The sequence below is a fragment of the Panthera onca genome, chromosome X (assembly GCF_046562875.1).
Source record: "Panthera onca isolate mPanOnc1 chromosome X, mPanOnc1 haplotype 2, whole genome shotgun sequence".
NCBI lineage: Eukaryota > Metazoa > Chordata > Mammalia > Carnivora > Felidae > Panthera > Panthera onca.
Genome location: NC_138357.1, coordinates 61911079 through 61926588, shown reverse-complemented (window position 1 = coordinate 61926588; position 15510 = coordinate 61911079). Strand labels below are relative to the sequence as shown.

General features: G+C 35.0%; 1 pseudogene; it reads right to left on the bottom strand.

The window, feature by feature from the left end:
- Positions 1 to 5940: 5940 nt before the first annotated feature.
- The window catches only part of LOC145713762 (small ribosomal subunit protein uS2B pseudogene), a 25092-nt pseudogene continuing 15522 nt past the window's right edge, over positions 5941 to 15510 (bottom strand).

Sequence of the window (15510 nt, the reverse complement as noted above, 5' to 3'; positions counted from 1 at the left end):
GATTCTATATTGTTTATTTCTGCTCTGATCTTTATTATTTCTCTTCTTCTGCTGGGTTTAGGCTGCCTTTGCTGTTCTGCTTCGATTTCCTTTAGGTGTGCTGTTAGATTTTGTATTTGGGATTTTTCTTGTTTCTTGAGATAGGCCTGGATTGCAATGTATTTTCCTCTCAGGACTGCCTTCGCTGCATCCCAAAGCGTTTGGATTGTTGTATTTTCATTTTCGTTTGTTTCCATGTATGTTTTAATTTCTTCTCTAATTGCCGGGTTGACCCACTCATTCGTTAGTAGGGTGTTCTTTAACCTCCATGCTTTTGGAGGTTTTCCAGACTTTTTCCTGTGGTTGATTTCAAGCTTCATAGCATTGTGGTCTGAAAGTATGCATGGTATAATTTCAATTCTTGTAAACTTATGAAGGGCTGTTTTGTGACCCAGTATATGATCTATCTTGGAGAATGTTCCATGTGCACTCGAGAAGAAAGTATATTCTGTTGCTTTGGGATGCAGAGTTCTAAATAGATCTGTCAAGTCCATCTGATCCAATGTATCATTCAGGGCCCTTGTTTCTTTACTGACTGTGTGTCTAGATGATCTATCCATTTCTGTAAGTGGGGTGTTAAAGTCCCCTGCAATGACCACATTCTTATCAATAAGGTTGCTTATGTTTATGAGTAATTGTTTTATATATCTGGGGGCTCGGGTATTTGGCGCATAGACATTTATAATAGTTAGCTCTTCCTGGTGGATAGACCCTGTGATTATTATATAATGCCCTTCTTCATCTCTTGTTACAGCCTTTAATTTAAAGTCTAGTTTGTCTGATATAAGTATGGCTACTCCAGCTTTCTTTTGGCTTCCAGAAGCATGATAAATAGTTCTCCATCCCCTCACTCTCAATCTAAAGGTGTCCTCAGATCTAAAATGAGTCTCTTGTAGACAGCAAATAGATGGGTCTTGCTTTTTTATCCATTCTGATACCCTATGTCTTTTAGTTGGCGCATTTAATCCATTTACATTCAGTGTTATTATAGAAAGATATGGGTTTAGAGTCATTGTGATGTCTGTATGTTTTATGCTTGTAGTGATGTCTCTGGTACTTTGTCTCACAGGATCCCCCTTAGGATCTCTTGTAGGGCTGGTTTCGTGGTGACAAATTCCTTCAGTTTTTGTTTGTTTGGGAAGACCTTTATCTCTCCTTCTATTCTAAATGACAGACTTGCTGGATACAGGATTCTCGGCTGCATATTTTTTCTGTTTAGCACACTGTAGATATCGTGCCAAGCCTTTCTGGCCTGCCAAGTTTCAAAGGAGAGATCAGTCACGAGTCTTATAGGTCTCCCTTTATATGTGAGGGCACGTTTATCCCTTGCTGCTTTCAGAATTTTCTCTTTATCCTTGTATTTTGCCAGTTTCACTATGATATGTCGTGCAGAAGATCGATTCAAGTGACGTCTGAAGGGAGTTCTCTGTGCCTCTTGGATTTCAATGCCTTTTTCCTTCCCCAGTTCAGGGAAGTTCTCAGCTATAATTTGTTCAAGTACCCCTTCAGCACCCTTCCCTCTCTCTTCCTCCTCTGGGATACCAATTATGCGTATATTATTTTTTTTTAGTGTATCACTTAGTTCTCTAATTTTCCCCTCATACTCCTGGATTTTTTTATCTCTCTTTCTTTCAGCTTCCTCTTTCTCCATAACTTTATCTTCTAGTTCACCTATTCTCTCCTCTGCCTCTTCAAGCCGAGCCATCGTGGATTCCATTTTGTTTTGCAATTCGTTTAAAGCGTTTTTCAACTCCTCGTGACTGTTCCTTAGTCCCTCGATCTTTGTGGCAAGAGATTCTCTGCTGTCCTGTATACTGTTTTCAAGCCCAGCGATTAATTTTATGACTATTATTCTAAATTCACTTTCTGTTATATTATTTAAATCCTTTTTGATCAGTTCATTAGCTGTTGTTATTTCCTGGAGATTCTTCTGAGGGGAATTCTTCCGTTTGGTCATTTTGGAGAGTCCCTGGCGTGGTGAGGACCTGCAGTGCACTTCCCCTGTGCTGTGGTGTATAACTGGAGTTAGTGGGCGGGGCTGCAGTCCGACCCGATGTCTGCCCCCAGCCCACTGCTGGGGCCACAGTCAGCCTGGTGTGTGCCTTCTCTTCCCCTCTCCTAGGGGCGGGATTCACTGTGGGGTGGCGTGGCCCGTCTGGGCTACTTGCACACTGCCAGGCTTGTGTTGCTGGGGATCTGGCGTATTAGCTGGGGTGGGTAGGCAAGGTGCACGGGGGCTGGAGGGGCAGGCTTAGCTCGCTTCTCCTTAGGTGATCCACTTCAGGAGGAGCCCTGTGGCAGCGGGAGGGAGTCAGATCCGCTGCCGGAGGTTTGGCTCCGCAGAAGCACAGAGTTGGGTGTTTGCGCGGAGCGAGCAAGTTCCCTGGCAGGAACTGGTTCCCTTTGGGATTTTGGCTGGGGGATGGGCGGGGGAGATGGCGCTGGCGTGCGCCTTTGTTCCCCGCCAAGCTGAGCTCTGCCGTCCGGGGGCTCAGCAGCTCTCCCTCCCTTTGTCCTCCAGCCTTCCTGCTTTCCGAGCAGAGCTGTTAACTTATGACCTCCCAGACGCTAAGTCGCGCTTGCTGTCGGAACACAGTCTGTCCGGCCCCTCGGCTTTTGCCAGCCAGACTCGGGGGCTCTGCTTGGCCGGCGAGCCGCCCCTCCGCCCCGGCTCCCTCCCGCCAGTCCGTGGAGCGCGCACCGCCTCGCCGCCCTTCCTACCCTCTTCCGTGGGCCTCTCGTCTGCGCTTGACTCCGGAGACTCCCTTCTGCTAATCCTCTGGTGGTTTTCTGGGTTCTTTAGGCAGGTGTAGGTGGAATCTAAGTGATCGGCAGGACGCGCTGTGAGCCCCGCGTCCTCCTACGCCGCCATCTTCCGGAACCTCCCTCTGTATGCTAATTTTGTATACTGCAAATTTACTGAATTTGTTGACAGGATCTCAGTTTCTTTGTTTATTTTTTAGAATTATGTATATATATATGTATATATATATGTATATATGTATATATACACATATATATACATACATACATATGTATATATATATATATACATATATATATATACATACATACATATACATATACATACACACACACACACACACAATCATGTCATCAGGAAAGAAAGACAATTTTTCTTTTTCTTTTCCAATTCTGATTTCTTTCATTACCTTTTCTCAGCTGAGTGTTGTAGCAAGGATTTTCAATACTATGTTGAATAAGAAAGGTGAGAGTGGAAACGCTGGTCTTATTCTTAATCTAAAAGGGAAACCTTTTAAAGTTTCACAAGTAAATATGATATAATCTAAGGTCTCACTATATGTGACAGTTATTGTATTGACATATTTTATACCTAACGTATCAAGAATTTTATTTTATTTTATTTTTTTTATTTATCAAGAATTTTAACATTAATGTAAGTCAAACTTTGCCAATTGTTTTTTCTGCATGAAGATGATAATATGCTATTTACTCTCATCTTATTAATGTGAGATGCCACATTGATTTATTTCCATATATTGAACCATCCTTGCATCTCAGATGTAAATCTCACTTGATAATGGTGAATGATCCTTTTAACGTACTGTTGAATTTGTTTTTTTAGTATTTTATTATAATTTTTGCATCTAGGGGTGCCTGTGTAACACAAACGGTTAATCATCCAACTCTTGATTTCAGCTCAGGTCGTGATCTCATTGTTTGTGAGTTTGAGCTCTGCATCATGCTTCATGCTTATGGTGCAGAGCCTGCTTGGGAATCTCTCTTTCTCCTTCTCCTTCTGCCCCCCCAACAAATAAATAAGCTTTAAAAACATTTGCATCTATATTTTTCAGAGATTTTAGTGTGTAGTTTTCTTCACTCGTAGTTTTGTTTTCTGGCTTTGGTATCAGGGTGATGCTGGCTTCATAAAATGAAGTTTGGAGTATTTCCTTCTCTTTAATTTGGGGAAAGAGCTTGAGAAAGATTGGCCTCGATGCTTTAAATGTTTGTTAAAACTCACCAATGAAACCCACTTGTACTGGACTTTTCTTTAGGGGGAAAATTTTGGTTACTAATTCAATGTCATTACTAGTTTTGCTGGATTTTTAACTTTTAAACATTATTCTACTATTTTGCTGATGTTAAGATATTTTATAATAAAACTAGTCAATATTTTTCTGTAAAAATGTCATTGATAGTAATTGGTGTATTTATATTTTCTGTATCTTCCTGATTCAGTCTTGGTAGTTTGTATGTTTCTAAGAAATTTTCTTAGAAACAAATTTTCTTAGAAACAAAAATTCTTAGAAATCTTCTAAATTGTTCAGTTTCTTGGTGTACAGTTATTCATAGTAGCCTCTTATGATTCTTTGTATTTCTGTGGTATCAGTTGTAATGTCTCTTTTTCATTTCTAATTTTATTAATTTGGTACTCTTCTTTTTTTCTTGGTTTATCTAAATAAAGCTTTCTGAATTTTGTTTGTTTTTTCAAAGAACCAACTCTTAGTTTAGTATTTTCTATTTCCTGTTCTCTATTTCATTTATGTCTGCTCAAACCTTTATATATTCTTCTTTCTGTTGGCTTTGAGCTCCATTTATTTTTTTCTTTCTAGTCCCTCAAGGTGTAGAATTAAATTATTTGTGATTTTTCTTGCTTCTTAAAGTAGGTTTTTATTACTATTAACATCCCTCTTTGTAATTCTTTTGGTGTATGCCACATGTTTTGGTATATTGTGTTTTCATTTTCATTTGTCTAAAGATACTTTTTTTATTTTATAGTCAGAGAAGATACTTGATAAAATTTCAATCTTCTTGAAATTGTTTAGACTTGGACTAACATATGGTTTATCCTAGAAAACGTTCCCTGTGCATGTGGGAAGAATGTGCCTTCTGCTCTTGATGAACAAAATGTTCTGTATATGTCTGTTAGGTTCATATGGCATATAGCATTGTTCAAATCTACTGTTTCCTTATTGATTATCTGTCTGAATTACCTATCCATTGTTGAGAGTGGGGTATTAAAGTCCCCAACTATTATTTAATTATTTATGTCTCCTTTTAACTCTGTTATTTTTTGCTTTATGTCTTTAAATGCTCCTATGTTGGGCACATACATATTTATAATTACTATATATGTATGTGCTATATACATATAATTACTATATATAGCTACTTTTGTGTTACCATTTGCTTGAATTTTTTTCATCTCTTCACTGTCAGTCTATGTATGTTTTTAAGGCTAAAGTGATTAGCTTGTAGGCAGCATACCACTGAATTTTGTTTTTCTACCCATTCAAACATTCTGTCTTTTGGTTGGAGAATTTAATTTATTTTCATTTGAAGTAATTATTATCTGTTAATGCTTATTGCCATTTGTGATTTGCTTTCTGTTTTTTTCATATATCCATTGTTCTTTGTTTCTCATCCTGCTGTCTTTTGTGTGTGTGTTTTGATGTCTTATGGTACCAATACACTTTGACTTCTCTATCATGCTATTTTGTGTAATTACTACAAATTGTCTTGTAGTACAATTTGTCTTATCATGAAGCTTATATAAAGCATTTTAATATCACAACATCGTTTTTTAACTTAATAACTTAACTTCAATAGAATTCTTAAGTTTTATACTTTTATTTTTGTTCCTCCTCACATTTAAGATTATTGGTGTTATAATTCATGTAATTTTATATTGTATAACTAATAACAGATTATTGTATTTATGGCTATTTTTACCACATTTGTTTTTTAACTTTGAAATTACAAAGTTGTAAATGCATTATGTACCACTATTACCATATTATAGAAACAAAATTTGACTATATTTTTGTCATTACCATGGAGTCATACACTGCCTTCATTTGTTTTTATGCAGATGCAAAATAAGCACATTTTAAAATGTTTTACATCGACTATCTGCAGTTATTCCATGAGGTCATGTCCATGCTGACACCACTGCTGCTGAGTGTCCTGACAGGATTTATCCAGCAGCTCCCAATGCTGGGTGCCCAGATCCATTCCATGCTGCCATAGGAAGAGCTTGGGACCATGATTTATAGCCATTGGGCTCACCTCCCTGCTTTCTGTGTTTCCTCTTACCATTGGGCTGGGTACTGTCACATCTAGAGAACTACAAGAAGTGGAAGTGAAGGGGTTTGTCCTGTCCCTTACCCTGTGACTTGACCACCCCCAGCCTGTCTTGATCATGTCTGCTGCATTCTTGACCAGCTTTCCCTGGATCATGTCCTTCAATTACAGTGACCTCCTCTGCAATCATGACCTCTCAGTTTATCCGTGGTGACATCCTGGGACCACATATATTGGTCTATAAGGTTCTGCTCAGTAGGGTCCTCCTTGTAAAAATAAGTCTACTTAAACCTTAAAAATTTCTTTAAAAATGTTCTGCATCAGTAACCATAAAAGGATGCCAATTAAAATCACAATGCCATATTACTATACACCTTTCAAATTGGATAAATAAAAAAAATGTGGCAATATCAAATATTTTCATGGTTGTTGAGAAATAGTACCATTCATAGAATGCTGGTGAGAAGGTAAAATGATACATTTTATTTTGAATCCACCACTTTGGAAACCAGTTGAGAAGTTTATATTAAAACTAAGCATAAAAATCTCAAATGAGGCAGCAACTGTACTCTTTCACATTTATCCCATAGAAATGAACAGATTCACACAAAAATCTGCACATGAATGTAAATGAGCAAAAGAGAGGATCTCTCTGTATTATTGATTACAGAGGCATGTTAATCTGCAATGATCATAAATTAAAAGATTTTAAAAAATTATGCCAGCAATATAAAATATATTTGTTCATTCTCTTTTAACATAAACTTCTATTGGAGAATCCCTGTTTAATTTAAGATTGTATATTCTTTGATGGCTGGCATTTAGCCTTAGACTTTTTTTTTAATTAACCGTAGTAACTATAGCCATACTAGTCGTTGCTTGTTTAGTAGTTATTGGTGTATATAGTACAATAGAGTATTCATTAACATTAAATAATTAATTTGACATTGAATGCTAACTCTGTGTCATATATTGCAGTTGCTCACGTAGATAACAGGATCCTTGCATCTCTTGACATCACAATCTAGTAGGCAAGACAGTATTGCAAACAGATAAATAAACAATGTCATAGGTTTTAATGGATACACACAGAGGCTACTGAGAGAGCCCTATCAGGAGAGAAAAGTGTAATGAGATTTAGAGAAATCATCATAGATTAGAAAGATAAAGTTGAATATTGTAAATTCTCCAGGTGAAGAAAAAGGTGAAGTGATCGCTGATGGGAGAAATAATATTGGTATATGAAAATATTATGAAAAAAGTTTGCTGCAGGATTTTAGAAGTAATATAGAAAGAAGCAATATAGAAATATGGTATAGCTAGAGTGTAAATGTCAGAAACAACAACAACAACAACAACAACACTATTATAAACAGAGAAGCTAAGCATGGATCATATAGTGAAAGGTCTTGTATCCTGGGATAAAGCCGCCCAAGAATTGTGAGAAGACATAAACTAGGGTAAAAACAAACAAACAAAACAGATGGTCCTATTTGGCCAGCGACTATTCTGATTTTAGCACAGACAATCCCATATCCTGGGAAGCCCCTAGTCACAGACAAGCTGGGCAGGTCATTGCCCACTAGTATGTTTCCTGAATTGTATTTAGAAAGATAACTCACTATAGCCTTAAGTTAAGCCACAGTGTGGAAGAATGAAAAAGGGGATGGAGGCAGGAAATTCAGTTGGGAGAAAATTACAATTTCAATATAAGATTTCTTCCTCATTATTAGTAATTTTTAATGGTTCTCTGCCACACAGATCAAAGTACTGGGGCCTTACAAACAACTCAATAATACAATTTTAAAATAAGTAATTCTAGTGTTAGAATCATGTGTAACATTGTTGATGAGAAGTCAATACTTTATTTCTTTCATTTCAGCCTTCCTGAAAAGCATATTAATAGAAGGCTGACCATTGCATGTCTAAGAGTTGAGTAAACTGTACCATGTATATCTGGGCAATCTTCATGTGAAGCATATTTAATTAACATAGGAAGGTACTTTATAGATAGAGTGCTCTTACGTGCAAAGTTTTCACATGGAAAAGATTATGCCTTGTTTGATTTTTTACTTTCAGATGGAGTAGTCAGTTTTTAACCCAAATCAGAATTATGTGTAAATTATTATAAAAATAAATTCAATGAAATTTAAAGTCAGAAAAAAATTAAGGCATATTTGGCTATAATTATGAGATGTGCTGAAACTTTAATCTCTAAGTAGTTCAAAAGCTTAGCAGAGATGCAAAGAAGAAAAATAATGTTCAAAAGCTTCATTCAAAGATGTAGATTTTATGGAGTCTATGGAGAGTGAAGCACAGCATACCCATTTCACAAGAACTGAAAGAGTCTCTCATATGGCACATATATTTTAGTAATATTGAAAACTATAATGTAAATTATGCCAATAATTTTTAAAAATCCCACGTTTTAGACGGATAGAAAATTAAAATAAACTTTACCTTCATTATAGTCCCACACCCTTGAGGAAATTACAATAACCTTTATAAATTTTACTAGGCTGCTACAAACACACATATGTATATACTTATATCTGCACAAATGGAATCATATTATACATATTTTTCAAAAAAGCCTTTCTTTTATCCTTCTAGTTAAAGTTGAAACCTCATTTGACATTTGTTAGTTCTGCATTAAGTTTCATAGACTGAATATTTAGAAAGCTAGACTGTGAATAGACAGGGTCATCAAATCAGTTGTTTTTCAGTGGAAATTACTGTTTTCCTTTTTCTCAACTTACTGTTTGATCCCTAGGCAGTCAAATGAACCAGCTGTGCAATCAATCTACATTACTTAAAAAGACTGTCAAAAATATTATTTTGACTCTTTTTTGATCTTTTTTTAATACATAGAAAAGACCACAATCAAAGCATTCATTCATTAATCAAATATTTATTAAGTATATACCATGTGTCGGGCACTTAGATGTGAAGAAAAACATGACAATCACTTTTATAATATACTACACAAATAATTATTATCACCATTATTTTTATTGTTACCTCTAAAAGTTTGTCAGCTTACATGTCCATCCTAAACAATGAAATTTACTTTTGTAACTTGGGAATTCACTTTAAATATATAATTCTTGTAATCTTATACTTCCTCAAGAACTAATATATTTTTCATATAATATCAACTACCCTCCAGTTCTTATTATTAAATAAAATACATAGTTTATTTAGATTTCCTTAATTCTCACCTAATGTCCATTTTCAGTTTTAAGTCCCATCCAAGTTATCATTTAGTTGATATATCTCTTTATGTTGCTCTCATGTATCATGATGTGTTATTTTATCAATATTTTAAGGTTTATTCATTTTATTGTTTTTTATTTTTTCTATTTATTATTTATTATTTTATTTGTTAATTTACATCCAAGTTAGTTAGTATATACTGCAACAATGATTTCAAGAGTAGATTCCTTAATGACTCTTACCCATTTAGCCCATCCCCGGTCTCAAAACCCCTCCAGCAACCCTCTATTTGTTCTCCATATTTAAGAGTCTCTTATCTTTTGACCCTCTCTCTGTTTTTATATTGTTTTTTCCCTTCCTTTATGTTCATCTGTTTTGTATCTTAAATTCCTCGCATGGGTGAAGTCATACAATATTTGTCTTTCTCTGACTAATTTTGCTCAGCATAATACCATGTAGCTCCATCCATGTAGTTGCAAATGGCAAGGTTTCATTCTTTTTAATTGCTGAGTAATACTTCATTGTATATATATACCACATTTTCTTTATCCATTCATCCATCAATGGACATGTGGACTCTTTCCATACATTGGCTACTGTTGATAGTGCTGCTATAAATATTGGGGTGCATGTGCCCCTTTGAAACAACGTACCTGTATCCCTTAGATAAATACCTAGTAGTGCAATTGCTTGGTGGTAGGGTAGTTCTATTTTCAGTTTTTTGAGGAACCTCCATATTGTTTTCCAGAGCGGCTGCACCAGTTTTCATTCCCACCAACAATGCAAAAGAGATCCTCTTTCTCCGCATCCTCACCAATATCTGTTGTTGCCTGTGTTGTTAATGTTAGCCATTCTAACAAGTGTGAGGTGGTACCTCATTGTGGTTTTCATTTGTATTTCCCTGATAATGAGTGATGTTGAGCATTTTTTCATGGGTCACTTGGCCATCTGGCTATCTTCTTTGGAGAAGTGTCTATTCATGTCTTCTGCCCATTTCTTCACTGGATTGTTTGTTTTTTGGGTGTTGAGTTTGATAAGGTCTTTATAGATTTTGGATACTAGCCCTTTATCTGATATGTCATTTGCAAATATATTCTCCCATTCTCCCGGAATGGGAGAAACTATTTTAGTTTTGCTGATTGTTTCCTTTGCTGCACAGAAGCTTTTTATGCTGATGAGGTCCCAGTAGTTCATTTTTGCTTTTATTTCCCTTGCCTCCAGAGACATGTTGAGTAAGAAGTTGCTGCAGGTCAGGTCAAAGAGGTTTTTGCCTGCTTTCTTCTCGAGGATTTTGATGGCTTCCTGTCTTATGTTTAGGTCTTTCGTCCATTTTGAGTTTATTTTTGTGTATGGTGTAGGAAAATGGTCCAGGTTCATTCTTCTGCATGTCGCTGTCCAGTATTCCCAGCACCACTTGCTGAAGAGACTGTCTTTATTCCATTGGATATTCTTTCCTGCTTTGTCAAAGTTTGGTTGGCCACATATTTATGGGTGTATTTTTGAGTTCTCTATTCTGTTCCATTTATCTGAGGGTCTGTTTTTGTGACAGTACCATACTGTCTTCATGATTATAGCTTTGTAATACAGCTTGAAGTCCGGGATTGTGATACCTCCAGCTTCAGTTTTCTTTTTCAAGATTGCTTTTGCTACTCAAGGTCTTTCCTGGTTCCACGCAAATTTTAGGATTATTTGTTCTAGCTCTGTGATGAATTCTGGTGTTATTTTGATAGGGATTACATTGAATATGTAGATCGCTTTGGGTAGTATTGACAAAGTTGCAGGATATAATATCAATGCACAAGAATTAGTTGCATTCCTATACACCAATAATGAAGCAACAGAAAGAGAAATCAATCCATTTACAATTGCACCAAAAAACATAAAATACCGAGGAATAAATCTAACCGAAGAGGTGAAAATCTATGCATTGAAAACTATAGAAAGCTTATGAAAGAAATTGAAGAAGACACAAAAAATGGAAAAATAACGTTTATTCATTTTAGAGAGACAGAACACAAATGGGGGAATGGCAGAGGGAGAGGGATACACAGAATCCAAAGCAGGCTCCAGGCTTTGAGTTGTCAGCACAGAGCCTGACAGCAGGGCTTGAACCCACAAACCAAGAGATCATGACCTGAGCCGAAGTCGGACACTTAACCGACTGAGCCACCCAGAAGCCCCATCTATCATGATGTTTAAAAATTAATTTAACAGAAAATTCACATAAAATACACTTATCTGTTTAAAAAAGTTTATTAGCATTTTTTTAAATTTGAGCATAGATGACACACAATAATATATTGGTATCAGTTATACAAACTGATTCAACAATTCTGTATGTTACATTATGCTCAACACAAGTGTAGGTACCATCTGTAACTATGTGATGTTATTATAATGCCATTGTCTATATTCCTTCGGCTATACCCTTAATTCCTTGACTTATTTATTCCATAAATGGAAGCCTGTAGCTCCCCCTCTCCTTTACCCATTTTGCCCATGCTTCTATACTCTCACCTGTGGAAATCATCAGTTTGTTCTCTATATTTATAGGTCTGATTCTGCTTTTCAATAGGTTTATTCATTGTTTTGTTGTTTAGATTCCACATATGATGGAAAGTTTAGATTCTACATATGACAGAAATTACATGGTATTTATCTTTTTTTCTGTATGACATATTTGGCTTAGCACAATGCCTGCTAGGTCCATTCATGTTGGCACAAATGGCTAGATTACATTATATTTTGTGGCTCAGTAATATTCGATTTTACATCTATCATCTATCTATCTATCAATCATCTATCTTCTTTTTTTCATTCATTTATTAATGGACACTTGAACTGCTTTCATATCTTAACTATTATAAATAATGCTGCATAGGGGCACATATATCTTTCCAAATTAGTGTTTTCATTTTCTTTGTGTAAATACCCAGTAGTAGAATTACTGGATCATATGGTATTTTTATTTTTCATTTCTTAGGAATGTCCATAATATTTTTCACAGTGGCTATACAAATTTACAATCCCAGCAACAGTGCATGAAAGTTTCTTTTTTACCACGTCCTTGCCAACACTCATTCCTGATCTTTTTTATGGTAGCCATTCTGCCAAGTATGAGATGATATCTCACTGTGGTTTAGATTTGCACTTCCCTGATGATTAGTGACACTGAGCATCTTTTTATGTGTCTTTGTCCATCTGTATGGCCAAAAGTATCTATTCGGGTCCTCTGACAATTTTTAATTGGGTTATTTTTTTTTTCGTGTGTGTTTTGAGTGGTATAAGTTCCTTACATATTTTAGATATTAACTCCTTATTGGATATATCATTTGCAAACATCTTCTCCAATTCAGTAGGTTGCCTTTTGTTTTGTTGAAGGCATTCTTTGCTGTGCAGAAGCTTTTTATTTGGATGTAGTCTCAATAGTTTATTATTCTTTATTTGAGTACAGTTGACATATGGTGTTACATTAGTTTCAGGTGTCTGGCGTAGTGATTTGCCAAGTGTTTAAACTATGCTATGTACACTACAAGTTTGCTTTTGTTCCTCGCCTTAGGAGATATATATATAGAAAGCCAACCACAGCCAATGTCAGAGAAATTACTGACCATTTGTCTTCTAAGGGTTTTATGTTTTCAGGTCTCACATTTTGAGTACATTTTTGTGTTTGATATAAGAATGTGGTCCAGTTTCATCCTTTCACATGTAGCTATGCCACATTCTTGTATAAACACAACTTCTATTTAGTTTCAAAATATTTTCATCATTTTGAACTAAAACTCCTTACTAAGTAGTTTCTCTTTATTTCCTTTCCCCATATCTCTACCACAAAGTAGAAAAAACACCTACCCGTATTACTTATCTGTGAACTTATCTATTCTAGGTATTTCATTCAAGTGAAATCATAAAATATGTGACCTGGTATGCCAGACATTTTTCATTTAATACAATGTATTAGAGTTTGATCCACATTGTATCATGCATTCCATTTTGTAGTAAAATGATATTCCCTTATATAAGATAATAAAACGTAATATATATCACCATGTTTATTCATTCACACATGATGTATAGTAGTAATTGCACATTTTGGATATTGAAAATAATGTTTATGTGTGTATGTGTATTTACGTACTTTTTAAAGTACCTGTTTTTAATTTTGGAAGTCATAAACCTTTGAGTGAAATTGCTATGTGATAACTCTGCTTAATTTTAAGGATCACTTTATCAAAGCAAGTGAAGTATTTTACATTTCCACAAGTAGTATAATTACAGTTGTTCAAATTTATTCACATACTTGCCAACGCTTGCTTTATTTCCACTTTATATAACTGTCTGAAGGAGTGTGAAGTGGTATTACATTGTGGTTTTGATTTGCATGTAGCTAAAGACTAGTGACATTGAGTTTCATTTCATGTGCTTTTGGGAAATTTGCATATTTTTTTGTGAAGAAATATCTACTCATGTTTATATTCATTTATTAAAGTTGCCTTATTGTAGATTTATAAAAGTTTTTTAAAATATATTATAGATACTAGATTCTTAATAGACATATGATTTGTAGATAGTTTCTCACATTATGTAGGTTTTCATTTTACTTTCTTGATAATGTTTTTTGACATTTTAAATTTGAACTTAAATTTATCCATTTATTTTTGTTGCTCTTGCTTTCAGTGTCATATGTAAACTCTTACTGCCAAATTCAGGGCCATGAAGATTTTCCCCTATGTTTTCTCATCAGAGTTGTACAGATTTACCTGCTGTGTTTAGGTCATTGATCCATTTATAATTAATTTTTGTATATGATATGAGGTAGAGGTCCTTTATTCTTTTTATGTGTATATGTTTGTTTACAAGTACCACTTATTGAAAAGACTACTTTTTTCCCTCACTGAATGTTTTGGCACCCTTATTAAAAATCAGTTGACTATAAGCCTGAACCAACCACAGAGACTCACTAATGGTTCATATTCAACAATAAAATTATAGGCATTATCTGACTGTGGATCCCAAAGATTTTGGAAGAATGTATTCACCCATGTACAACAGCAGAAAACCCCTTCCATTCACAGATGCTACCAACAGGCCCTCCTAGAATTCCAGACCAAGCTACCTGCTGAAGGCCTTCCCCTGCAGATGTCAGCCTGTGGAGACAACAAGAGGTGACTGTTACTGTAAAATGTAAATTCACTAGTGAAAAGATTTAAGAAGTATAAAAATTCAGGAAAACAACACCATGAATGGAAATTAATAAAGTTTCAGTAACTGACTTTAAATAAAAGATCAGTGAACTGCCTGACAAAGAATTAAAACTAATAATCTTAAAGAAACTCAGTAAGATAGAAAAGAACACAGACAACTAAACAAAATCAGGTAAACAATAGATGAATAAATGGAGAGGATCAACAAAGAAATGGAAACCATAAAACAAAACCAAATCAATACCCTAGAGTTGAAGAATGACTGAATTAAAAAATTCAAAGGACAGTTTCAACAGCAGTATAATTACAGTTGTTCAAATTTATTCACATACTTGCCAACGCTTGATTTATTTCCACTTTATATAACTGTCTGAAGGAGTGTGAAGTGGTATCACATTGTGGTTTTGATTTGCACGTAGCTAAAGACTAGTGACATTGAGTTTCATTTCATGTGCTTTTGGGAAATTTGCATATTTTTTTGTGAAGAAATATCTACTCATGTTTATATTCATTTATTAAAGTTGCCTTATTGTAGATTTATAAAAGTTTTTTAAAAACACACAATATATGTGTGATGAGAGTACCAGAAGGAGAGAAGAGTGATAAAAGGGAAGAAAACTTATTCAAAGAAATAATGCATAAAAAACTTCCCAAATTTTGGCAGGGAAATGGACATCCCAATTCATGAATATCGAAATTATGTAAATAGGTTGCAACTAAAAAGATCTTTACAAAGCAAATTGTAATTAAATTGTAAAATGAGAAACCCAAAGAGAGAATTTTGAAAACAACATAAGAATGATTTGTCCCATATAACAGAACTTCCATAAGAAAATCAGCACATTTCTCAGCAGAAACCATGCAGATAAGAAGGGTATGGGATAATATACTTAAACTACTAAAAAATATCTTGCCAACCAAGAATATCATAACCATCAAAGCTACCCTTCAAAAATGAAGGAGAGATAAAAACATTCAAAGGTAA